Here is a 25,229-nt window from a genome sequence, read left to right on the forward strand (position 1 = left end):
TTACCACAATGAATGTAAAGTGGCTGTCTCTGGAATTAGTAAAGAATGAGACAGCTTTAACTTCAGAATTGATTTGGGTAAAATGACCCCAAGAAGTTCTACTATAGTGCTTCTTCTTTTTCTTTTAATTCCAAGACCCTTCCTCAGGTCCCTTTGGTTGATTTATTTTGTTATTGTTAACAATCTCCTATAAGGAGATGTGGCTGGAACAGACTTTGTGCTATCTTGGGGCTATTTTTATCAGTTGGTGCTTGAAGGAGGCAGATGATTCTTCTAGAAGTTAGATTTCATTTTATTAATTGATGTCTACAAGATTCAGAATTTACTTAACTTAGGTGGGGCATTAAAAGTGAAAGTGAAAGTGCAGTCACCCAGTTGTGTCCGACTCTGTGACCCTGTGGACTATAGCCTACCAGGCTCCTCCCTCCATGGGATTCTTCAGTCAAGAATACTGGAATGGGTTGCCATTTCCTTCTCCAGGGGATCTTCCCAAGCCAGGAATTGAACCTGGGTCTCCTGCATTGCAGGCAGATGCTTTAACCTCTGAGCTACCAGGGAAGTAGGCCATTAACTCACCAGGTACATTTGTCTTCCAATAATCAACCTGAAATTTAATTTCTAAGATAGATTTTTCAAATCTACCTTCCTCTCTTCCCTTTCTTTCCTTTTCCCCTTTATTTTAAAAAATATGTTTATTAAATGCCTGTTGAGTGCTAGGAATGGATTGATGGATAATTTCCTGTTTTTAGGGATCTCGTAGTCTAGTGGGGTGGAATTATAAAGGCACTGCTAGAGGAACACAAAATGAAAGTGAAATTAGACCTGGAAGTAAAGGGGTGAATTAGAAGTGGATTTTTGGAAGTGGTGACATCTGAACAGAGTTTTGAAGATAAACAGGAAATAGCTGGACAAAAAATGGAGTTTTGGAATGGGAGAGCTCATTTTAAGGAGATTTGAAGACATTCACAGATTTACAGCAGTCTGTATAGCTGGAAAAAAAGGGGGTGTATTTGGGGAATTCTAGGAGATGGAGTTAAAGAAGTTTGTAATAGGTAAATAATTATGAGTCTTGTTTTCTTTTTATTGAAGTATAGTTGACCTACAACAGTATATTGATTCCTAGTGCCATAACACAATGATTTAGTATTTCTATATATTATAAAATGATCACTACAATAAATCTAGTTACCATCTGTCACCATACAGAGATATTGCATTGTTATTAACTATATTCCCCGTGCTAGACATACCATCCCCGAGACTCATTTATTTTGTAACTGGAAGTTTGCATCTCTTAATTTCTCTTACCTATTTCACTCATCCCCTTACCACCCTTATTACAGGGAAAAAACAGGTTTTATCTCTGTATCTAGAACACTTTCTATTTTGTTACACTTATTCATTTGTTTTTTTTTTTTTTTTTTTTAGATTTCCACAAGTGAAATAATATGTTTTGAGCAAGAAGTAAAGACCATATAGGTATCCAATGGACTGATGCTATAGGCACGGATGTCATACATTTATGGTGATGGGATGAAGACTTAGGATACTGAGGAAGACACTTAACTAGTAATCAGAGGAGAACAGAGAAGAGAGAGATCAACAGGAGGAGTAAGAGGTAGGAGAAAAACTAGAAAGGAGCAATGTAATGGAAACAGAAAGAGCTAAAAGAAACAGGAAGTGTCATAACTGTCAAACCAGCAAAGAGGTATACTAAGAACTACAGAAAAAATTTAATTGTATTTTCATTATGATGAAATTTTCATTTCATTTGACCTGAGCAGTTTCAGTAGAGCAATATGGGCATGGCTGAGTTTGGGGCAGAATCACGTCCAGTTATAAGGGGGATAGCTGAGTTAGGAACAAAAAATGAAATAGTAAGATGAGAACAGATCAAAAGTCCTAGGAGCAAAGCTGGGTAGAGGGCCAAAATGAATAGCAAGTGATCCTAGACAGGAGCATGGAGGGAACAAAGATGAAGCTCAGAAAGATTCAATTGCAACATGATAGGAGTTTAGCTGGCATGGCTTTAGTTAGGATGCCTTACAGCCACTATATAACTTCTCACACCACATTTCTGAGACATGTTTTCTACTAACCAACCACTTCACATCCAGGCTGCAGATCAGAAATCCTAACTGATTACATGCAATTGCTCATCTGGCATTAAACAGAACTATTCCAACACAATAAGGCAACGCGTCCGTGGGAAGAAGAGTCCTTTATCATTTACTGCACAGACGTAGGAATCAATAAGTGCGCGACACAGTCTGGAAAGCATCATTTTAGTCATGGATCCAGTGCCGCTGGAAGTAGTTGCATGCCTCAGCAATGTTTGTCTTTCGTAAAAGAAAAACCTGGTTGTAAACTGCTTGCTCAGAGGAGGCTTGCCACTCTTGCTTTGTTTTCAGAGTGTGTCAGCCAAGGACATAAACCACCTTTTGAGGGATACTAATCCAGCAGCATTGCTGAGGTAGTTAATTTAGCAGGCAAGGCTACCGTCCAGCTGGGTAGGATGTTCTCTGACTAGGGTCTCTCTTAACCAAGGAAAACGAGCTCTGGAGCAAAGGCAAGCAGACTGACTACATACTTGGTTCACATTTGAGTCTGATTCTTACCTACTTGCTCCCCTTAGGTACCCACTTTCTCTGGTTACTGATCTTCAGCTTTGGTCTTGGCTGCATTCTTAGATCTTCTGCCATCTGGGCTTGTTGTGTTTTTCTGTGAAATACTGAGAGCTGATTCTGGTTCACCTTCTTGGATTACACCATTTATGTCTTATAAAATAAGCTTACCTGGGCAGAAACACACCTTGTTACTATAGACTCAAATAAAGGGTTTTGCCTACTCTGACCATGAGAATGTTGGCTAAGATTCTTGAAAGTAAGTGTGAAAGTGTTAGTTGCTCAGTTGTGTCTGACTCTGCAACCCCATGGACTGTAGCCCATCAGATTCCTCTGTCCATGGAATTTTCCAGGCAAGAATACTCGAATGGGTGGCCATTCCCCTCTCCAGGGGATCTTCCTGACCTAGGGATTGAACTTGGGTCTCCTGCATTGCAGTGAGATTCTTTACCATTTGAGCCACCTCAATCCAGTTGTTCATCTAGAACAATACAAGGTGCTCTCTAATTTAGAACTTTATTAAGGAACAAAGGAATTTCTGGACAATCTGATTCCCCATTCTGGAAGGAGAACTTCAGTTCATACAGTTTAATACCGCAAAGTATGAAACTGGATAATGGTTTTTGATATACATTTCCAGTTTCTTAGTGAAAACTCTTTACCAGAGAAAGTTTTTGTTTTTATTTGGTTTGAATGTTCTTATAGTGGCCAAGTTTAGCTGACCTTCCTCTGAGCCCCATCTGTATGCTACATATTATTTTTGCCCACTGTCTTCTACCCAAGGGTATAACTTATTTACTTAAAGGTAATTTTTAGAATTTTTTTCCACTGATACTATGAAAAATGTGTAATTTATGTTGTTCTGCAAAATGTTGCTGCCTGCTTTCTTCTTACCACAAAGTGTCACAAAGAGCTGGACATGACTGAAGCTACTCAGCATGCACACATCCTCACTGTGGTGATGGTTAATAGTTAAGACTCAGAAAGAGACCGGCTGGAGTTTGATTTTAGTACTGTCTGTTATGTGCTGTGAGGTCTTGACAAATCATTTGGCATTGATCTGCTTTAATTTTCTCATCTCTGACCTGGAGTCACAGTGATACCTACCTCATAAGTTGTTGTTATGAGGATTAAATGAGACAGTACATGCAGAGTGCTCATCAGAGCACTGGCCCATAGTAGGGCTTCAGAATTATTAATGTTTACTGCTTGTGTTTACTGATGTTTTTTTTACTGATGTTGAAGCTGAAACTCCAATACTTTGGCCACCTGATGTGAAGAGCTGACTCACTGAAAAGACCCAGATCCTGGGAAAGATTGAGGGCAGGAGGAGAAGGAGATGACAGAGGATGAGATGGTTGGATGGCATCACCGACTTGATGGACATGGGTTTGGGTGGACTCTGGGAGTTGGTGAAGGACAGGGAGGGCTGGCGTGCTGCTGTTCATGGGATCGCAAAGAGTTGGACACAACTGAGCAACTGAACTGAACTGAATGACTGCTTGTGTGCTAAACTGAATATGTATGTACTCTCTACTATTAAGTAAAAACAAAATTCCATGACACTTCCTGTGTTATATCATTGAACCTCTGCTTTTCTGAGGCAGCACCTCAGAGGGAATTCCCCTAACCCAGAGTATGACTTTTCATAATTATACGAACTTGGCTTAAACCAGTACTTATTTGTTATCTCATAGTCTCAATGAGTCAAAAGTTTAGACAAAGCTTAACCGGGCCTTCTGATCAGGGTTACACAAGACTGCATCCAAGGTGTTGGCTGGGCTGCATTCTCATCTGGAGATTCCACTGGGAAGAATTTGCTTCCAGGCTCATTCAAGCTGGTAGGATTCATTTCCTTGAGGAGGTACTATGAAGGGCCCAGAGTCCTTTTTGGCTCTTGGCTAGATCCCTCCCATGGTTTCCTGTCACTAGCCTCCTCAGTACGGCTACTTGCTTTAGTAGGACAACGAGGAGAATCTCAATCCAGACTGCTAAGATGGAATATTGTGTTATGTAATATAAACATGGGCATGACATCCCATCACCTGTTATACCTTCTAGAATCAGGTCATATGTCTCTCCTGCACTGAAGAGGAGATAATTACTCAAAGTTGTGAAACACAGGAAGTAGACATGCTCTGGGGAGAAGGATCGTGTTAGGGTCTGTTTGCCATGCCCAGATGCTTGACGCAATGTTATAGGACATACTGAACTCTTCCATAACCTTAATCTTGTTAATTCTATGAACAAGATATCAAAATATGGTACCACACCTGGAATTCTTGGAGAAATATTGCAGCAATAGAAAGCATGAATTTAAGGCATTTACCTTGAAAAGTACCCTTGAAGCTAAGAAGCTTAGGAGAGCTCAACAAATTTTGCAGAGATCTTTCAGGAAATGAGATAAGGGTGTTGTGTGTGTTTGTGCTCAACTCTTTGATTATCTTGGTCAGAGCACTGGTATGTGTGCTCAGTCATGTCCAACTCTTTTTGACTCCCATGGACTGTAGCCCACTAGGATCCTCTGTCCATGGAATTTTCCAGGCAGGAATATTGGAGTGAGTTGCCATGTCCTTCTCCAGGGAATCTTGCTGACCCAGAGATCAAACCCACATCTCTTGTGGTTCCTGCATTGGCAGGTGGATTCTTTACCACTGAGCCACCTGGGAAGCTTTATGGGTGATGAGGTCAGAGAAAAGTAGAAAGACTTTGAGCGAGTTCAAGTGGGTAACATGATAACAGTTGATTAAAGTGGAGGAATAAAACAAGTTGCTAAGAAACAGTGAGTGTCTAACTTAGACCTGTTGGAATGAGTTTGTAATGGATCAGTGAACAGTTTCAAGGTGTTTTGCAGCAATTCTGGTCAATCTGGAGGTAGGACTAGAGTTTAATCAGAGATGGGAATTGGCAAAGAATAGTGGACATTTAGAAGGTAGGAAATCCTAAATCTTATTGCTATTGTAATTTGTCTTGTCTGGCTGAAGACAGACCATTGTCTGTCTAGCTGGAGACAGACCATTTCTTCCAATATTAGTTTATTCCAAACAGGCAGAAAAAACCCAGAAAATAATGTAATAGGCAACCATTTATTCCCAATCATATTTTGTTGTTGTTGTTGAGTTGCTAAGTTGTGTCTGACTCTTTGAGACCCCTTGAACTGTAACCTACCAGGCTCCTCTGTCCATGGAATTTTTTCAGGCAAAAATACTGGAGTGGGTTGCCATTTCCTATTCCAGGGGATCTTCCCAACTCAGGGCTCATACTCACATCTCTTGCATCTCCTGCATCAGCATGTGGATTCTTTACCACTGTGCCACCTTTGACGCCTGATCATGTTTAATAGACGTTAAAATTTCACATATTTCCTTCAAATATTCTCCTCTGTTTTTTTAACATATATGTTGCCAAAGCAAGCACTTTGCTTTATTTTTAAAATACCTGAAACCATACTTCCTACTCAATCTTCTCTCCTTTGTTTTCTCCCTTAAAGAAATTTGAGGCTTGCAGTTATTATTGTATCTGTTTAACTGGTCAGTATGTGTAAGCTCTGAATTTCATTTTAAAGGCAGAATTCTTTCCTTCACTCATGAGCAAGTGGTGGATATAAAGCAAGGAGGAAAAAACCAGAAACAATCTTTGAGGACAAGGACTAATGCCCAGATGTTCTGTTGCACACTGATGTGCCTGATTTCAGAGCAAACATTAGAATGCTTTAATATCCATTTGGCTTAAAAGGTTAAGGGCAGGAAAACAAATGTACTCTTCTGTGGAGGAGTTAAACTAGGAGGCAAAGGGAGCTCTTGTCTAGCGAACTATAAAAGATAATTGTTCATTAGAGAGTGTGAAGTCTGTTGTAAGTACAGCCACATTCATTAGCCAGTTCCCTGCTTCCTGTCAGTAATGGGCATTAAGTTTCTCTCTGCTCAATTAGAAGGAATTCTGGCATGTGCACTACGGATCCTCTTCTGGGTTTTTCATATCTTGGCCTTTGGTCTTTTTTCTTTTTGGATTATCACTGAGTAGGTATAACCTCAAGGCAGTGTATAAATTATTTCTTAAGTAACATGTTCCAAATGGAAAAGTTCTGAGAGAATATAAAGTATCCATAGAAACAAGGAAAAACACCCTAAACCTAAAATATTTATACAAAAGATACACCTAAAATATGTTTATACCAATTAACAAATGGTGTATTTTGCCAATAAACATAAGCAAAAGCCAGAAATTTAGGAAATCAACAAAATTACTAAATGTGCTTTGCTTTGGAGATATGCCTAGCAACTTCGTTCACTTAAAGGACACAGGATTTTGACAGATAAGATTTTATATTGCTAGGTGTCAGGGTCAACTCTGGATTTAATGCTAGGGTCAGCCCACTCTAAATTACCTGGTTTGGACTTGTTTTCTGGGGTAACAAATAGCCTAGCCTTCCTGTTTGATTATACCTGATAGGTAGTTAAATGTCCCTCACAGTAAGAAACCTAACCAAAGCAAAGGATGCATGTGGGAAAGAAAGTGGGTGTGTGAATTATACTGAGCAGCTGCTTGTGCCAATTACTGTGCTATCCTTAAGGAAAGGCAAAAAAATGCAGGTTGATTAAACCCTTCACGATGATAAGGAGCTTCATTCTTCTGGTGGAATGATGGGTTTGATGTACAGATAATAGGCTGGATAATTTAGGATATGGTTATGCCTTGGAGAGACCTATAGAGTCTCTTGATTAGGTAAAGAGGGTATAAAAAAGTTATTTGACATGTTGAAAGACTCATTAGTGATCTTCCTTGAGGTTAGCCCTGTGGGTTACATAACATTGAAAAGGGAATGCCACGCCCAAGAGAACTTCCATGAGGTTGGACTTCTAATAGAAGGAAATTCCAGGTGAAGATGTTATGACAACAACAGAATCTGATATAACCTTGCGATAGTATCTGTTCAACAGGCTAGGAAAGAAAAGGCTCTTAATGTTCATTTTCCCCTGGCATGTGTAAGATTCAGCTTTGTGAAGTATCTTCCAATGTAAGATTTCTGATTGGCTGAAGGAGGGTGACGCTGGACAGACTAAAACTTCTCATTTCTCCAAAATGTGCCTGAAACGAGACAGTGATTGTGAGGAGAACCATTAAAATCAGGAGTACTAAGAACTAATATGGGGATTCCAGATGGAAACTACACATAAATTCATAGATAAACATATTCTCTGGAATGTAGAGAATTATATAGGACCCTTGCATCATTCTATTCTCAAAGCATTTATTAAGCTCGTATTATATATGAAACATGGTTCTGAGCATTAGAGATATAAAGATGAACAAACCATCATTCCTGTCCTCCACTGTAAGAACAGTTACAACAAAGTGATTAATACTATCATAAAGGAATAAGCAAGTTGTGGAGAAGGCACAAGAGAGGAAGCACTTCACATTTTTAGAAGAGGCTAGAAAAGACTTTTCAGAGAGGGTGGTATTTGAATGGATGCTTGAAGAATGAATTAGGTTTTCAGGGTAATAAGAAGGAGCTTTATCAAACGAATAGAAAGTATATGAGTAAAGTGAAAAGATGGAAGCAGTCAGGAGACCAAGGTGTGTGAGATATAATTTTTAAAAGGTAGATAGGAGCAGAAATTCCAAAAAACCCCCACAAATTTTTATACTCTACTCTGGAATTCAGACTTCAATCTGTAGACTTTGAGGGGCTTTTGAAGGGTTTGATTTCACAAGGATGGAGAGTGGAGGATGGGGGGGTGGGTGATGACAGATTCTGGACGACCAGTTAGAAACACATCACCGTCATGTTGATGACAAACGATGGTGGTCTGGGCAGAGGAACATGATGGGATTCCTTTCAGCTTTCTGACTCTGTGGATTGTTTCATTAATCAAAAGAGAAGAGCCATCTTTTGGGAGTGGAAAGGTGTATTCAGTTTCGGACATCTTAAGTTTGAGATTCTGTGGAACATTGAGTATAGATGACCATGAAGCAGTTGGTAAAATGAGCCTGAGAAAAATCACCAATGTATTGAGATTTTGGAGCCATGAAAGTGAATAAGATTGCTCAGGAAGAGTGTGTCAAATCAGAGGAGAGGAGCAAAGGCCAAGCCAGGCAATTCTTATAAATAATTAAGGTGTTAAAGAGAGGAGTCAGTAGACAGAGCTGAGCAGGAATTATGGGAGATGTAAAAAGAAAAATCAGGAGGAAGTGATGCCAGGGGAGTAGATAATTCCAAGAAGGAGATAATGGGTAATAGTATCAAATGCTATTGTTGACCAAGTTTGAAAATGACACTGACTTAGGTCATCACAGGCCAAGAGAAGAGCAACAACAATTTTATTGAAATAGTAAAAGCAGAATAAGATTGCTACAGTGGGTTGAGTATTGAATGGGAGATGAGGAAGTAAAGTCATCATCAAATGCTCATTATGATTTAACTTTCCTTTGAAGGCAAGAAAAGAGAGATATTGCAGCTCCAGTGGCCCAAGAGTCTTGGGATTGGACTTTTAAAAATAATTGAAGAAACTTGATACTTGAGGAGAGTTCGAGAATGTGGTCTGGTGGCTGTTGAGCTAGGTTAAAATATATATGTATATATTTTTGCTTCTTTCTGGGTGTTGGTTTAAGGGTGTTTTAAGACTAGGTGTGACTTTGAAATGTCTAAATCTGCTTAGAAGTATCTTGAGAAACACTTGAGACAAAGGAAAATTTAGGAGAGGAAGTCCACTGCTGCTGAGGCAGAGTGTGGCTAGATGTATGAGGTGACGAGGTTTAAATAATGGTAAAGATAGTTGAAAGACTCTCAGTATCTTTGCTGACTCCAAGAAGCAAAAACAACCTGCCCTCCGGCAAACACATTTTCCTCTCTGAAACTCTGTCAAATAAATTCAGAGGGACATGAAAAAAATGGAAATATATCTTGTAACATGTGCTGATATGACTGCACGGCCCCTGTTTCCTAGATTGTGCATGATGAATTTTAACACTATATCTGATTTCTCTGGCATGTACACTGTGTAACAGAGCTTGTTGAGGTACAACATGATAATCATTCCAGGGAACTTGAGAAGGCATTGCGCCAAAATGAGGCTACAGATATTACATAAGCAAGAAGAAATCTTTCCTTCAAAAATGAAGGCAGACGCTTTACCATCTGAGCCACCAGGGAAGTCCTCACTTCATAATAACATTCAAGCAAAACTGCATCCTCGAGGCACTCTGCACATTCTTTCTTACCGATGACAAGGAATGCAACTTAGGTTTAGCATTTCATTCAGAGTAACACAACCCTAGCTAGCTTTCAATGGGCTTATTTTTCAAGAACTGAAGTAGTAGCTCATCATATATTTCTCAGCTTCTGAAATGATTGGTATTCCTCTCCTATCTAGCAGTTGTTGGAGGGTTTTTATTTAACCAGTGAAGAGTTCCAAAATAGAAGTGTTGTCCTGGATATATTTTACAAACACACATTTCAGGCCTTTCCTCTTTAACTTTAAGTAGCAGATAAAAATTCCAAAGTGAAAATGACAAGATACCATAGGAACATTGACTCACAAAGGCATGGGGTATGTATGGTTGCCCCTACATATTAGCTCCCAAGGCAAACACTGCAACTGTCATACCTAACATCCAAGAGCTAAGTAGATTTACTCAAAACCTTGAGTCACTGCAAGACTAAAGGGACCAGGTGTTCTGGATAACTAAATTCTCTCTTTATTAGATGGCTAAATAGAATACCCCTCTATTTGAATTCTTGTTACCACAGAGCTTTAGAGATGTGTTGTCATATTTTATTAATTTAATGATTTTCCTATTGGTCTAAACCTGAGTTTGATTGTGGGCTCAATTCCTGTTGAAGGTTTAGAGGCAGTTGTTTTCTTGATATTTTCCTTGGGATCTGTGTGTAAAAGAGTATGGCTGGTGGTTGCTTTTCCCTGTTCTAGATCTTGTGATTGGTCTGTTCAGTATATTCTTAGGCATCCTCCCGCTACCTCTCTGTCAAGTTTTTTATAGTATTTTATTTTCAATCTATTTTTAATCCTCAGGTAGTTAATATAGATTGGGTATTGAAATTCCTAAAATGTGTAAGTAATGTGCAATGCAATAAGAGGAGAGACATATGCTGCTGAAAAGCTAACTGTCTGGGGTTGAATCCTGGCTTTGCTACTGGCTAACTGTATGTCCCTGAGTAACAACTAAATGTATTTGTGTCTCACTTTCCTCCTCTGTTAAACGGGGATAACACTGATACTTATCTTGTAGCATTGTACTTTGTATCAGGAAAGTACTTAGGTCAGGGCCTAGCTTGTGCAACAGTGATTGTTATCACCCGGCATCTTTATTTGAGGCTAGGCCTCAGAATGCATCTTCAACTCCTGTGCTGTGGGCTATGTCTTAGTTTGAGCTGCTATAACAGAGCACCACAAACCAGGTGGCTTCAACAGCAGACATTTATCTTTACAGTTCTGGAGGCTGAAGTGCAAGATCAGGGTGCCATCATGGTTGCGGACTGGTGAGGGTTCTCTTCCTGGTTTGTCACCTTCTTGCTCTGTTTTTATGTTGTGAAGAGAGATAGGGCTCCAGTCTATTCCTCTTCATATAAAGATATTAATCTCATCATGGGCTTCACTCTCACGATCTCATGAGTGCATGCTTCTGTTGTGTCTGACTCTTTGCAACGTCTATGGATTGTGGCCCACTGGGCTTTTCTGTCCATGGGATTCTTCAGGCAAGGTTACTGGAGTGAGTTGCCATGCCCTCCTCCAGCAGATCTTCCCAACCCAGGGACTGAACCCATGTCTCGTATGTCTTCTTTATTGGCAGGCAGATTCTTTACCACTAGCACCACCTGGGAATCCCATCTAAACCTACTTACTTACCAGAGGCCTCATTTCCTAGTACCATCACCTTGGGGGATAGGGTTTTAGCATATGAATATTGGATCTGTATCATAACAAGAAAGGATGGAGATTTTCCTTGGAGAGTATAATCCTCAGTCTCCAGAAATTTGGAAAAAGCATCTTCCTTGAATTTGTTATTGTCTGGCCCTTTTACATATGAATATTCTAGATTGGGTTTATATGTTCTATTGTAAGAGACGGTGTGCTTAAAAAATAAAAAGAAGAGAAAGGGAAAAAGAGAAAGAAACACAAAGGAACCCTGATATAGGTTGTTAGGTTGTCATTTGCCTCTCTATAGCTGAAAACAATTTCTGGTTGCTGTTATGGTAAATTGAGGGTTTCAATGAATTAATCAAGGTTTTCTATAATTTGCCACAATAGGAGACAATGAGTAATTACATGAATAACAAAACATAAAAGTAAACCAAAATATAATGAAAAAGGCAATTTATTAGTGCTTTCCTCGTGCCTCAGTGTGTAACTTGATCTGTGTTGAGAATAGCAATCAAATTGGCTTCTTCTCCAGGGTAGGCAGTAACTGGAGGATTCTTTTGATCATTTTATTCATTTTGTGTTAAAACTATAGCACTTCTAATTTATAGACATATTGTGAATGTCAAGGAAATGTCACCCAAATCATTGAAATACAGGGAAATTCATCCATTATGTTTAAGTAACAGGTTGCCCTGGGCTGCAAGGGAAGCAGGCTTAAATGGAACTGGGATTTGACTGTTCAATTTCAGGACTTTAAAGACACAGAATAATCAAGGTGAATTTCTTGAAGGAAGAGACTCTGAGGATAGAAAAGTAACTGTGAAGTATTTCTGGATAAGCCATTAAGTGGCAGATTGGCATTGGGCTACATTTCAGACCCCGATTTGTTTGGTTTAATGTGAATCACTTTTCTTCCCCTTTAAATTGAAGCCCAAATCCTGTAATGGAGATACTTAAATGAACCCTGTGGGTCACTCAGGCATCTATTTCAGCATCCCTCTGAGAAATTCAACAGTCTGTTATAAAATTGAGTTTTATGTGTTTCTGTCAAAGCCTAAGGAAGAATTTGATTATCCTCCAGATATTACCCAATCCTTTAGCTATATTGGATTATATACTGATTTACCCTTTACTTTCCATGCCACAGTAGTGTCTTAGTTGCAAACTTCATAGTAAAAACTGACAAGATTATAAAATGTTTATCTTCCTAGGGAAGCAGCATGGTTAGTTTTGACTTTGACTTAAATGGATCCACACTCCAATCCTGCATTTGCTGACTATTAACTGGGTGACCTTAAGCAAGTTAATATGATTTCTGTGGGTTTCAGTCCCTTTGTAAGCACAGTCCCTTTGTAATACTGACCTTGCATGGGTTTTGGTAAGGATGAGTAGAGACAATGCATGTGGAAATACCGGGTCCTGAGACACCCTCAATAAGTGTAACTCACCTCCCATGTTCCCACCAACAAACCATTTTTTATTTATTGAGGAAACGTGGAACCAAGGATATATTTAGACTCGGATGAGAGCCCAAAATAGTGCAGCCTAAATCAATCTGTATCAATCAGGGTTCAACCAGAGAAGCAGACCAGTAGGAGATATATATTAAAGAGATTTATCACAAGGAATCAGTTTATGCAATGTATGGGCTGGCCTAGCCAAGTCTGAAAATCATAGCTGCAGGCTGTCAAGAAGGGGAGAGGATGAAGCTCCTGTTTCAAGTAGAATTTATTCTTTAGGGAAGCCTCAGCTCTATTTTTAAGGTCTTTCAACTGAATCAATCAGTCATATCCAGAAAAAGTACATATATTATGCACATTCATGAGTACACCTGATGAATCTTTACAAAGTGAGCACATCCATGTAACCAGCAGACTGATCCAGGCAGAAAATACAACTAGCTCTCAAGAGCACCTCCCTCCATTCCCTTTTCCAGTTACTACAGGCACTACTCCTCTCCTCCTCCGTCTGCCCGCCACCTCCTCTCCTCCCTAGAGGAAGGCCCTTGGGATTTCCTGGCTATTTAGAGTGATGCTACTGTGGCACTATGGATATCATATTGCTCACAGAGGTACAAAGTTAAAGCCTAGCTCTTGTATTTCTTCACTCTATGACTTTGGATCCCTTTAATTCTCTGGGCCTTCTGTAACATAGAGATAAGAAGGAATTTTTGGTTTAGCAAGAAATTTCAATGAATGAAGAAAAGTGGAATCTTCTAATAAAGATTCTGGAACAGAGTAGGTACTTAGTAAATGTTGGGTCCTAAAAGCTCTATTTTCAGAAAAACATCTACTTCTGCTTTATTGACTATGCCAAAGCCTTTGACTGTGTGGATCACAACAAACTGTGGAAAATTCTTAAAGAGATGGGAATACCAGACCACCTGACCTGCCTCCTGAGAAATCTGTATGCAGGTCAAGAAGCAACAGTTAGAACTGGACATGGAACAATGGACTGGTTCCAAATAGGGAAGGGAGTATGTCAAGGTTGTTTATTGTTACCCTGCTTATTTGACTTATATGCAGAGTATATCATGAGAAGCACTGGGCTGGAGGAAGCACAAGCTGGAATCAAGATTGCCGGGAGAAAAATCAATAACCTCAGATATGCAGGTGACACCACCCTTATAGCAGAAAGCGAAGAAGAACTAAAAGCCTCTTGATGAAAGTGAAAGAGGAGAGTGAAAAAACTGGCTTAAAACTCAACATTCAGAAAACTAAGATCATGGCATCTGGTTCCATCACTTCATGGCAAATAGATGGGGAAACAATGGAAACAAGTGACAGACTTTATTTTTTGGGGCTCCAAAATCACTGTAGATGGTTACTGCAGCCCTGAAATTAAAAGACGCTTGCTTCTTGGAAGAAAAGCTATGACCAACCTAGACAGCATATTAAAAAGCAGAGACATTTGCCAACAAAGGTACATCTAGTCAAGGCTATGGTTTTTCCAGTAGTCATGTATGGATGTGAGAGTTGGACTATAAGGAAAGCTAAGTGCTGAAGAATTGATGCTTTAGAACTGTGGCATTGGAGAAGACTCTTGAGAGTTCCTTGGACTGCGAGGAGATCCAACCAGTCTAAAGGAAATCAGTCCTGAATATTCATTCATTGGAAAGACTGATGTTGAAACTGAAACTCCAATACTTTGGTCACCTGATGCAAAGAACTGACTCACTGGAAAAGACCCTGATGCTGGGAAAGATTGAAGACAGAAGGAGAAGGGGATGACAGAAGATGGGATGGTTGGATGGCATCACTGACTCGATGGACATGAGTTTGAGCAAGCTCTGGGAGTTGGTGATGAACAGGGAGGCCTGGCTTGCTACAGTCCATGGGATCGCAAAGAGTCAGACATGACTGAGTGACTGAGCTGAACTGAACTGAAAGCTCTGTGTCCCTTTATAAATTGGAGGTTGTAAACTCATGGGACATCATATATAGATTACACAATCTTTTGACATTAACCTTCCCATGTGCAACTTCTTGCCTCAGTTGCCACAATCCCTTTTCTCAGGCATTTTTCTATTCTAGGGACAAAATTTCCCAACACATCATCCTGAATGAATGAAACTGGAGTTCCAATATGTAGTCTAGTCTCACCTTACAAGTCCTGGTTTGCTGGCCTTATTGTTAGTTGGATATGAGCTTTGATGAAATTCTTATTATGGAGTTGGAGAATGCAGCAGTGTAGATCAATGGCTTCTTTCATATTTATGCCTCAGACCTGAAGCCTGTTTCAAGTCACAACACCTGATATCATTAGAATGCAATGCTACTCTTTGTGTGACTCCAGTTCTAGCCTCTGCTTTTCAGTAATGAATGAAGTTCGATGTTTCTGTTTTTATTAAGTGTTTCGGGTAGATGATCAATGGAAATACATATAATGTCCACAACTTTTGGAACTGGATGCAGAAGGTGAAGTATACCTATTTTCTTTTTTTTTTTTTTTTTTTTCAGAATGTTTAGAATCATGATTTATTCATTTCTATGTTCCCTGCATAACGCCTTCAAGGAGCAATTCAATAAATGTTTGATGGATGCCTCTGACTCATAATTGTTTTTCATAGCATAATATTTATTTTTTTTTTTTATTTTTTTTTTTTTTTTAAATTTTAGTTTTTTATTTTTTAAATTTTAAAATCTTTAATTCTTACATGCATTCCCAAACATGAACCCCCCTCCCACCTCCCTCCCCATAACAACTTTCTGGGTCATCCCCATGCACCAGCCCCAAGCATGCTGCATCCTGCGTCAGACATAGACTGGCGATTCAATTCACATGATAGTATACATGTTAGAATGTCATTCTCCCAAATCATCCCACCCTCTCCCTCTCCCTCTGAGTCCAAAAGTCCGTTATACACATCTGTGTCTCTTTCCCTGTCTTGCATACAGGGTCGTCATTGCCATCTTCCTAAATTCCATATATATGTGTTAGTATACTGTATTGGTGTTTTTCTTTCTGGCTTACTTCACTCTGTATAATCGGCTCCAGTTTCATCCATCTCATCAGAACTGATTCAAATGAATTCTTTTTAACGGCTGAGTAATACTCCATTGTGTATATGTACCACAGCTTTCTTATCCATTCATCTGCTGATGGACATCTAGGTTGTTTCCATGTCCTGGCTATTATAAACAGTGCTGCGATGAACATTGGGGTACATGTGTCTCTTTCAATTCTGGTTTCCTCGGTGTGTATGCCCAGCAGTGGGATTGCTGGGTCATAAGGTAGTTCTATTTGCAATTTTTAAGGAATCTCCACACCGTTCTCCATAGTGGCTGTACTAGTTTGCATTCCCACCAACAGTGTAGGAGGGTTCCCTTTTCTCCACACCCTCTCCAGCATTTATTGCTTGCAGATTTTTGGATCGCAGCCATTCTGACTGGTGTGAAGTGGTACCTCATTGTGGTTTTGATTTGCATTTCTCTAATAATGAGTGATGTTGAGCATCTTTTCATGTGTTTGTTAGCCATCCGTATGTCTTCTTTGGAGAAATGTCTATTTAGTTCTTTGGCCCATTTTTGATTGGGTCGTTTATTTTTCTGGAATTGAGCTGCATAAGTTGCTTGTATATTTTTGAGATTAGTTGTTTGTCAGTTGCTTCATTTGCTATTATTTTCTCCCATTCAGAAGGCTGTCTTTTCACCTTGCTTATAGTTTCCTTTGTTGTGCAGAAGCTTTTAATTTTAATTAGATCCCATTTGTTTATTTTTGCTTTTATTTCCAGAATTCTGGGAGGTGGATCATAGAGGATCCTGCTGTGATTTATGTCTGAGAGTGTTTTGCCTATGTTCTCCTCTAGGAGTTTTATAGTTTCTGATCTTACATTTAGATCTTTAATCCATTTTGAGTTTATTTTTGTGTGCGGTGTTAGAAAGTGATCTAGTTTCATTCTTTTACAAGTGGTTGACCAGTTTTCCCAGCACCACTTGTTAAAGAGATTGTCTTTACTCCATTGTATATTCTTGCCTCCTTTGTCAAAGATAAGGTGTCCATATGTGTGTGGATTTATCTCTGGGCTTTCTATTTTGTTCCATTGATCTATATGTCTGTCTTTGTGCCAGTACCATACTGTCTTGATGACTGTGGCTTTGTAGTAGAGCCTGAAGTCAGGCAAGTTGATTCCTCCAGTTCCATTCTTCTTTCTCAAGATTGCTTTTGGCTATTCGAGGTTTTTGTATTTCCATACAAATCTTGAAATGATTTGTTCTAGTTCTGTGAAAAATGTGCCTGGTAGCTTGATAGGGATTGCATTGAATTTGTAAATTGCTTTGGGTAGTATACTCATTTTCACTATATTGATTCTTCCAATCCATGAACATGGTATATTTCTCCATCTATTAGTGTCCTCTTTGATTTCTTTCATCAGTGTTTTATAGTTTTCTATGTACAGGTCTTTAGTTTCTTTAGGTAGATATATTCCTAAGTATTTTATTCTTTTCGTTGCAATGGTGAATGGAATTGTTTCCTTAATTTCTTTTTCTACTTTCTCATTATTCGTGTATAGGAATGCAAGGGATTTCTGTGTGTTGATTTTATATCCTGCAACTTTACTATATTCATTGATGAGCTCTAGTAATTTTCTGGTGGAGTCTTTAGGGTTTTCCATGTAGAGGATCATGTCATCTGCAAACAGTGAGAGTTTTACTTCTTCTTTTCCAATTTGGATTCCTTTTATTTCTTTTTCTGCTCTGATTGCTGTGGCCAAAACTTCCAGAACTATGTTGAATAGTAGCGGTGAAAGTGGACACCCTTGTCTTGTTCCTGACTTTAGGGAAATGCTTTCAGTTTTTCACCATTGAGGATAATGTTTGCTGTGGGTTTGTCATAGATAGCTTTTATTATGTTGAGGTATGTTCCTTCTATTCCTGCTTTCTGGAGAGTTTTTATCATAAATGGATGTTGAATTTTGTCAAAGGCCTTCTCTGCATCTATTGAGATAATCATATGGTTTTTATTTTTCAATTTGTTAATGTGGTGAATTACATTGATTGATTTGCGGATATTGAAGAATCCTTGCATCCCTGGGATAAAGCCCACTTGGTCATGGTGTATGATCTTTTAATGTGTTGTTGGATTCTGATTGCTAGAATTTTGTTGAGGATTTTTGCATCTATGTTCATCAGAGATATTGGCCTGTAGTTTTCCTTTTTGTGACATCTTTGTCAGGTTTTGGTATTAGGGTGATGGTGGCCTCATAGAATGAGTTTGGAAGTTTACCTTCCTCTGCAATTTCTGGAAGAGTTTGAGGAGGATAGGTGTTAGCTCTTCTCGAAATTTGTGGTAGAATTCAGCTGTGAAGCCATCTGGACCTGGGCTTTTGTTTGCTGGAAGATTTCTGATTACAGTATCAATTTCCGTGCTTGTGATGGGTCTGTTAAGATTTTCTATTTCTTCCTGGTTCAGTTTTGGAATATTGTACTTTTCTAAGAATTTGTCCATTTCTTCCACATTGTCCATTTTATTGGCATATAATTGCTGATAGTAGTCTCTTATGATCCTTTGTATTTCTGTGTTGTCTGTTGTGATCTCTCCATTTTCATTTCTAATTTTATTGATTTGATTTTTCTCTCTTGCTTCTTGATGAGTCTGGCTAATGGTTTGTCAATTTTATTTATCCTTTCAAAGAACCAGCTTTTCGCTTTGTTGATTTTTGCTATGGTCTCTTTTGTTTCTTTTGCATTTATTTCTGCCCTAATTTTTAAGATTTCTTTCCTTCTACTAACTCTGGGGTTCTCCAACTCTTCCTTTTCTAGTTGCTTTAGCTGTAGAGTTAGGTTATTTATTTGACTTTTTTCTTGTTTCTTGAGGTATGCCTGTATTGCTATGAACTTTCCTCTTAGCACTGCTTTTATAGTGTCCCACAGGTTTTGGGTTGTTGTGTTTTCATTTTCATTAGTTTCTATGCATATTTTGATTTCTTTTTGATTTCTTCTGTGATTTGTTGGTTATTCAGAAGTGTGTTGTTCAACCTCCATATGTTGGAATTTTTAATAGTTTTTCTCCTGTAATTGAGATCTAATCTTAATGCATTATGGTCAGAAAAGATGCTTGGAATGATTTCGATTTTCTTGAATTTATCAAGTTTAGATTTATGGCCCAGGATGTGATCTATCCTGGAGAAGGTTCCATGAGCACTTGAAAAAAGGTGAAATTCGTTGTTTTGGGGTGAAATGTCCTATAGATATCAATTAGGTCTAACTGATCTAATGTATCATTTAAAGTTTGCGTTTCTTTGTTAATTTTCTGTTTAGTTGATCTGTCCATAGGTGTGAGTGGGGTATTAAAGTCTCCCACTATTATTGTGTTATTGTTGATTTCCCCTTTCATACTTGTTAGCATTTGTCTTACATATTGTGGTGCTCCTATATTGGGTGCATATATATTTATAATTGTTATATCTTCTTCTTGGATTGTTCCTTTGATCATTATGTAGTGGCCTTCTTTGTCTCTTTTCACAGCCTTTGTTTTAAAGTCTATTTTATCGGATATGAGTATTGCCACTCCTGCTTTCTTTTGGTCTCTATTCGCGTGGTATATCTTTTTCCAGCCCTTCACTTTCAGTCTGTATGTGTCCCTTGTTTTGAGGTGGGTCTCTTGTAAGCAGCATATAGAGGGGTCTTGTTTTTGTATCCATTCGGCCAGTCTTTGTCTTTTGGTTGGGGCGTTCAACCCATTTACGTTTAAGGTAATTATTGATAAGTATGATCCCGTTGCCATTTACTTTATTGTTTTGGGTTCGGGTTTATACACCTTTCGTGTTTCCTGTCTAGAGGATATCCTTTAGAATTTGTTGGAGAGCTGGTTTGGTGGTGCTGAATTCTCTCAGCTTTGCTTGTCTGTAAAGCTTTTGATTTCTCCTTCGTATTTGAATGAGATCCTTGCTGGGTACAGTAATCTGGGCTGTAGGTTATTGTCTTTCATCACTTTAAGTATGTCTTGCCATTCCCTCCTGGCCTGAAGAGTTTCTATTGACAGATCAGCTGTTATCCTTATGGGAATCCCCTTGTGTGTTATTTGTTGTTTTTCCCTTGCTGCTTTTAATATTTGTTCTTTGTGTTTGATCTTTGTTAATTTGATTAATATGTGTCTTGGGGTGTTTCGCCTTGGGTTTATCCTATTTGGGACTCTCTGTGTTTCTTGGACTTGGGTGATTATTTCCTTCCCCATTTTAGGGAAGTTTTCAACTATTATCTCCTCAAGGATTTTCTCATGGTCTTTCTTTCTGTCTTCTTCTTCTGGGACTCCTATAATTCGAATGTTGGAGCGTTTCATATTGTCCTGGAGGTCTCTGAGATTGTCCTCATTTCTTTTAATTCGTTTTTCTTGTTTCCTCTCTGATTCATTTATTTCTACCATTCTATCTTCTATTTCACTAATCCTATCTTCTGCCTCCGTTATTCTACTATTTGTTGCCTCCAGAGAGTTTCTGATCTCATTTATTGTGTTATTCATTATATTTTGACTCTTTTTATTTCTTCTAGGTCCTTGTTAAACCTTTCTTGCATCTTCTCAATCCTTGTCTCTAGGCTATTTATCTGTGTTTCCATTTTGATTTCAAGATTTTGGATCATTTTCACTATCAAAATTCGGAATTCCTTCTCCGGTAGATTCCCTACTTCTTCCTCTTTTGTTTGGTTTGGTGGGCAACTTTCCTGTTCCTTTACCTGCTGAGTATTCCTCTGTCTCTTCATCTTGGTTATATTGCTGTGTTTGGGGCGGCCTTTTTATATTCTGATAATTTGTGGAGTTCTCTTTATTATGGAGCTTCCTCACTTTGGGTGGGGTTCTATCAGTGGCTTGTCAAGGTTTCCTGGTTAGGGAGGCTTGTGTTGGAGTTTTGGTGGGTGGAGCTGGGTTTCTTCTCTCTGGAGTGCAGTGGAGTGACCCGTAATGGGTTATGAGACATCAAAGGTTTTGGGATAATTTTGAGCTGCCTGTATATTGAGGCTCAGGGGAGTGTTCCTGTGTTGCTGGAGAATTTGGGTGGTGTGTCTTGTTCTGGAACTTGTTGGCCCTTGGGTGGAGCTTGGTTTCAGTGTAGGTATGAAGGCATTTGATGAGCTCCTATTGCTTAATGTTCCCTGAATTCAAGAGTTCTCTAATGTTTTCAGGCTTTGGGTTTAAGCTTCCTGCTTCTGGTTTTCAGTTTTATTTTTACAGTAGCCTCTAGACTTCTCCATCTATACAGCACCGATGATAAAACATCTAGGTTAAAGATGAAAAGTTTCTCCACATTGAAGGACACTCAGAGAGGTTCACTGAGTTACAAGGAGAAGAGAAGATGGAGGGGGTAGTTAGAGGTAACTGGAATGAGATGCGGTGAGATCAAGAGAGGAGAGAGCAAGCTAGCCAGTAGTCACTTCCTTATGTGCGCTCTATAGTCTGGACCGCTCAAAGGTATTTACAGAGTTATACGGGGAAGAGGAGAGGGAGGAAGTAGACAGAGGTGACCAGGAGGATAAGAGAGAGGAATGAGTAGGAGAGAGACAAATCCTGCCAGTAACCAGTTCCTTAGGTGTTCTCTACCGTCTGGAACACACAGAGATTCACAGAGTTGGATAGAGAAGAGATGGGGGAGAAAAGAGACAGAGGCCACCTGGTGGAGAAAAAGGAGAGTCCAGAGGAGGAGAGAGTGGACAAGCCAGTAATCTCGCTCTCAGGTAAACTTGGGTAGTGAAGTTTGGGTTTTTAAATGTACAAAATTGACAACAAAAACCTAAGAGCAAAGATTAAAAATCTGGAGTAGAGGTTGGATTTTCAAAGATACAATATTAAAGAAAAGCAGAAGGAAAAAGGAAGAAAGAAAAAAAGAATTATAAAAAACAAACAAAAAAAAAAAAAAACAAAACAAAACACCAACAACCATCCAAAGAGTATATATGGTGTTTGCCTTAAAAAAAAAAAAAGTCTTTTTTTTTTAAAAAAAATAGTAATACTAGGTTATAGAAATAAAAATTAGAGGAGAAATAGAAGACTTAACAATTAAAAAAAGCTCGGAAAAAAAAAGGAAAAAAAAAAAGCAAAAGCAAAAAAAAAAGAATGATTTTAAAAATATTAAAAAATTAAAAATATATCTGGCTCTTCTCTGATGTTATGGGCCGTGTGGGCTCACTTCCAAGGTGGTTCCCTCTGTTTAACTTCTTCTGTTTGCTGGTTTTTAGGCTCACTAGTTCAGTCGCGCTGTGGGGAGGGGGGATGCTGCAAACGAATAGCACTGTCGTGTGTACACAGTATCTCTGCCCCGCTTGACCTGTCCTTTCTCGCGGCGCACAAACCGCTCCGGCTCTACGATGCTCAGCCGGGAGCCGTCTGGGGCCGGCCCTAGGCTGCGTGCACTTCCCCGGTCCAAGCCGCTCAGGTTCGGCCCTCAGGCAGCCCTCAGAGGCACAAATGCGGCTGGGACTGCGCTTTGTGCCCTTCCCAGGTCCGAGTAGCTCAGGAGTTTGGCGAGCGCGATCGCCGCGGCTTGTCACCTTTTCTGCCGCTGCCGCTCAGCTCTCTGGGTGGACCGCTGGCGCACCCCGTGAGGCAGACTGTGACTGTCCAGCACCCCCAGAAATCTTAGCAAAGGAGCCTGCTTGCAGTTAGGTAAGTAAAGTCTCTCCGGGTCTGCAATTGCCCCTTTGCAGTCCTTACGGCTCTGGCTGCCTGTCTCCGGCGGGGAATGGTCTGCAGCCGGCTTTTTCCGCTCCGTCCTTTGTTCTGTGCTCAGTCCTGGCGGTGTCTTATGTTCGAGCTTTTCGCGTGGTAGCTATCCCACAGTCTGGTTTGCTAGCCCAAGTTAGATCGTTCTGGTTGCGCGTGGGGCGTTCCTGCCCAATTCTTACAAAGCACTGCAGCCCGCGCCTCCCGCGCGTCCCTGCCCTGCCCCCACTTCCCAATGGCGGATGCAGGCGTCTGTGCTGCTTTTCCGCTGGGGGAGTTACTGGTGGGCTTGTAATCTCTTGGTTTTAATTATTTATCTATTTTTCCTTCCTATTATGTTGCCCTCTGTGTTTCCAAGGCTCACCACAGACTCGGCAGGGAGAGTGTTTCCTGGTGTTTGGAAACCTCTCTTCTTAAAATTCCCTTCCCGGGACGGGCTTCCCTTCTCGGGACGGAGCTCCCTCCCCACCTCCTTTGTCTCCTTTTTCGTCTTTTATATTTTTTCCTACCTGTTTTTGAAGACAATGGTCTGCTTTTCTGGTTGCCTGATGTCCTCTGCCAGCCTACAGAAGTTGTTTTGTGGAGTTTGCTCGGCGTTGAAATGTTCTTTTGAGGAATTTGTGAGGGAGAACGTGATCTTCCCGTCCTATTCCTCCGCCATCTTTCCCTCTCTCCAAGTATACCTATTTTCTATCTCATTCTCTTATTTATAATCTTGATTTATTCACTTTATATATTCTTGTCATACAGTTTTTATCTTTTACCTTATTTACTGAGGTCATTAGAGTGGCTAGATGTGCACCAAATACATATTTTATATGTTTCTATTTCCCTGAAAGGAGGAAGAGACATTTTTTCTCTCCTGCCATTGTTTTGTTTTCTATGTAGTATAAGCATGTTTTAATTATATCATGGATTTCTATACCCATTAATTTGAGGAAACACCATATTTGTAACTTTCAATGAGACTATGAAAATTTCATCAGTTCGCACAGATTCATCTGTAAGCAAAAATTAGGACAGAGCGATAAAGTATAAAAAATGTGGATAGAGAGGCAGGGAAAGGTGAAACCTGTGCTTATTGTCTGCGTACTGTGTATGTGTATTACTGTAACTTACCTGTCTCATTTAATGCCGCCATGCCAAAGTAAAGGCACTATGAAAATCAAACACCTTTATGATGGCATCAAGGTGATGGTACCACTCCGTTAGGTATCTTTAGAATTTCCAGGCACCAAATGTAGGTCCCTCTAAAAGAGTAACAGAGCCACATGTCATGAAAAACTCATAGGTTTAAGGTTCATTCTTTATTTTATCTTTATTAAAGTCTTATAAGATTTATATTTTATTACACTAAAAATGGGAAGTAAAGGAGAGAGGCTCAAATGATTTATTTGAATATATTGAGGACAGAATGTCCTTGGAGTCCTGAAGGAAGTCTGGGAAATGAGCTAATATTCTGGTTCTTAATCTTGTATAAACTTGAACTGGAGCAATGCTTATTAATTTACTAGCATATATTTATTGAGTTTCTACTTTGGGCCAACTCCTGCTCTGTGCTGGAGATACAGTGGTGAGCAAGAGATGGTCTGTCCATGAGATCATAGCCTAGTGAGGAAACCAGACATGAAAACATGATCACAATCCAAAGGTGCAAATGCTGAAGTAGGGTTGCTGATGAATAGTACAGTATATTGGACATGGGAATGCCCAGCATCAGGCCACTAGTGAACTTTGTGGGTTGAGGGGCTTCAGGAGTCTTCCCAGTAGAATGTAAACTCAAGTGGAAGATTAATACAAGATGGATGAGTTGAAAGGGAGTTATAAACCTTCAAGTACAGAGGTATAGTGTAGCTCAGGGAAATAAAAGAAATCATTGTCTCAAAAAGTATTTTGCACAGATCTCTTTGGTGGCATCCACCAGGCACTGTGGGGGAATTGTATTAATCCCTTCTCTGTTTTCACATTTGACAGGACCCTAAAATCCTTTCAGTCCTACCTTATGACATTGTGAGTATCTATTTCCTCTGCTCTTTCCCCTATTACTAATATTTATCTCATCATCTCCTCCAAAGACCATTGCAATTGTCCTCCAAATCATCTTGCTGCTTTTAGCCTTGACCATCTTGGATCTATTCTCTTGGGATACTGTCAGAGTGATCATTCTGTACTCAAATATATTTTCTGTGTCTTCAGTTCAGTGGCTCAGTCATGTCCAATTCTTTGCAGCCCCATGGACATGCCAGGCTTCTCTGTCCTTTACCAACTCCCAGAGCTTGCTGAAACTCATGTCCATCGAGTCAATGATACCATCCAACCATCTAATCCTCTGTCATCTCCTTCTCCTCCTGCCTTCAATCTTTTCCAGCATCAAGGTGTTTTCCAATGAGTCAGCTCTTTGCATCAGGTGACCAAAGTATTGGAGTTTCAGCTTCAGTATCAGTCTTTCCAATGAATACTCAGGACAGATTTCCTTTAGGATGGACTGGTTGGATCTTGCATTGCAAGGAACTCTCAAGAATCTTCTCTAACACAGCAGTTCAAAAGCATCAATTCTTCAGCGGTTAGC

At 39.6% G+C, this 25,229-nt stretch overlaps 1 non-coding gene across 1 annotated transcript; it reads right to left on the minus strand.

Moving 5' to 3' along the window:
* Nucleotides 1-486: 486 nt before the first annotated feature.
* Nucleotides 487-558, minus strand: TRNAC-GCA (transfer RNA cysteine (anticodon GCA)). The gene has a single exon. It is a non-coding gene; the product is annotated as a tRNA-Cys (tRNA).
* Between the last annotated feature and the right edge of the window lie 24,671 nt (nt 559-25,229).

The sequence above is a fragment of the Ovis aries genome, chromosome 18, assembly GCF_016772045.2.
Source record: "Ovis aries strain OAR_USU_Benz2616 breed Rambouillet chromosome 18, ARS-UI_Ramb_v3.0, whole genome shotgun sequence".
In the NCBI taxonomy this organism is placed as follows: domain Eukaryota; kingdom Metazoa; phylum Chordata; class Mammalia; order Artiodactyla; family Bovidae; genus Ovis; species Ovis aries.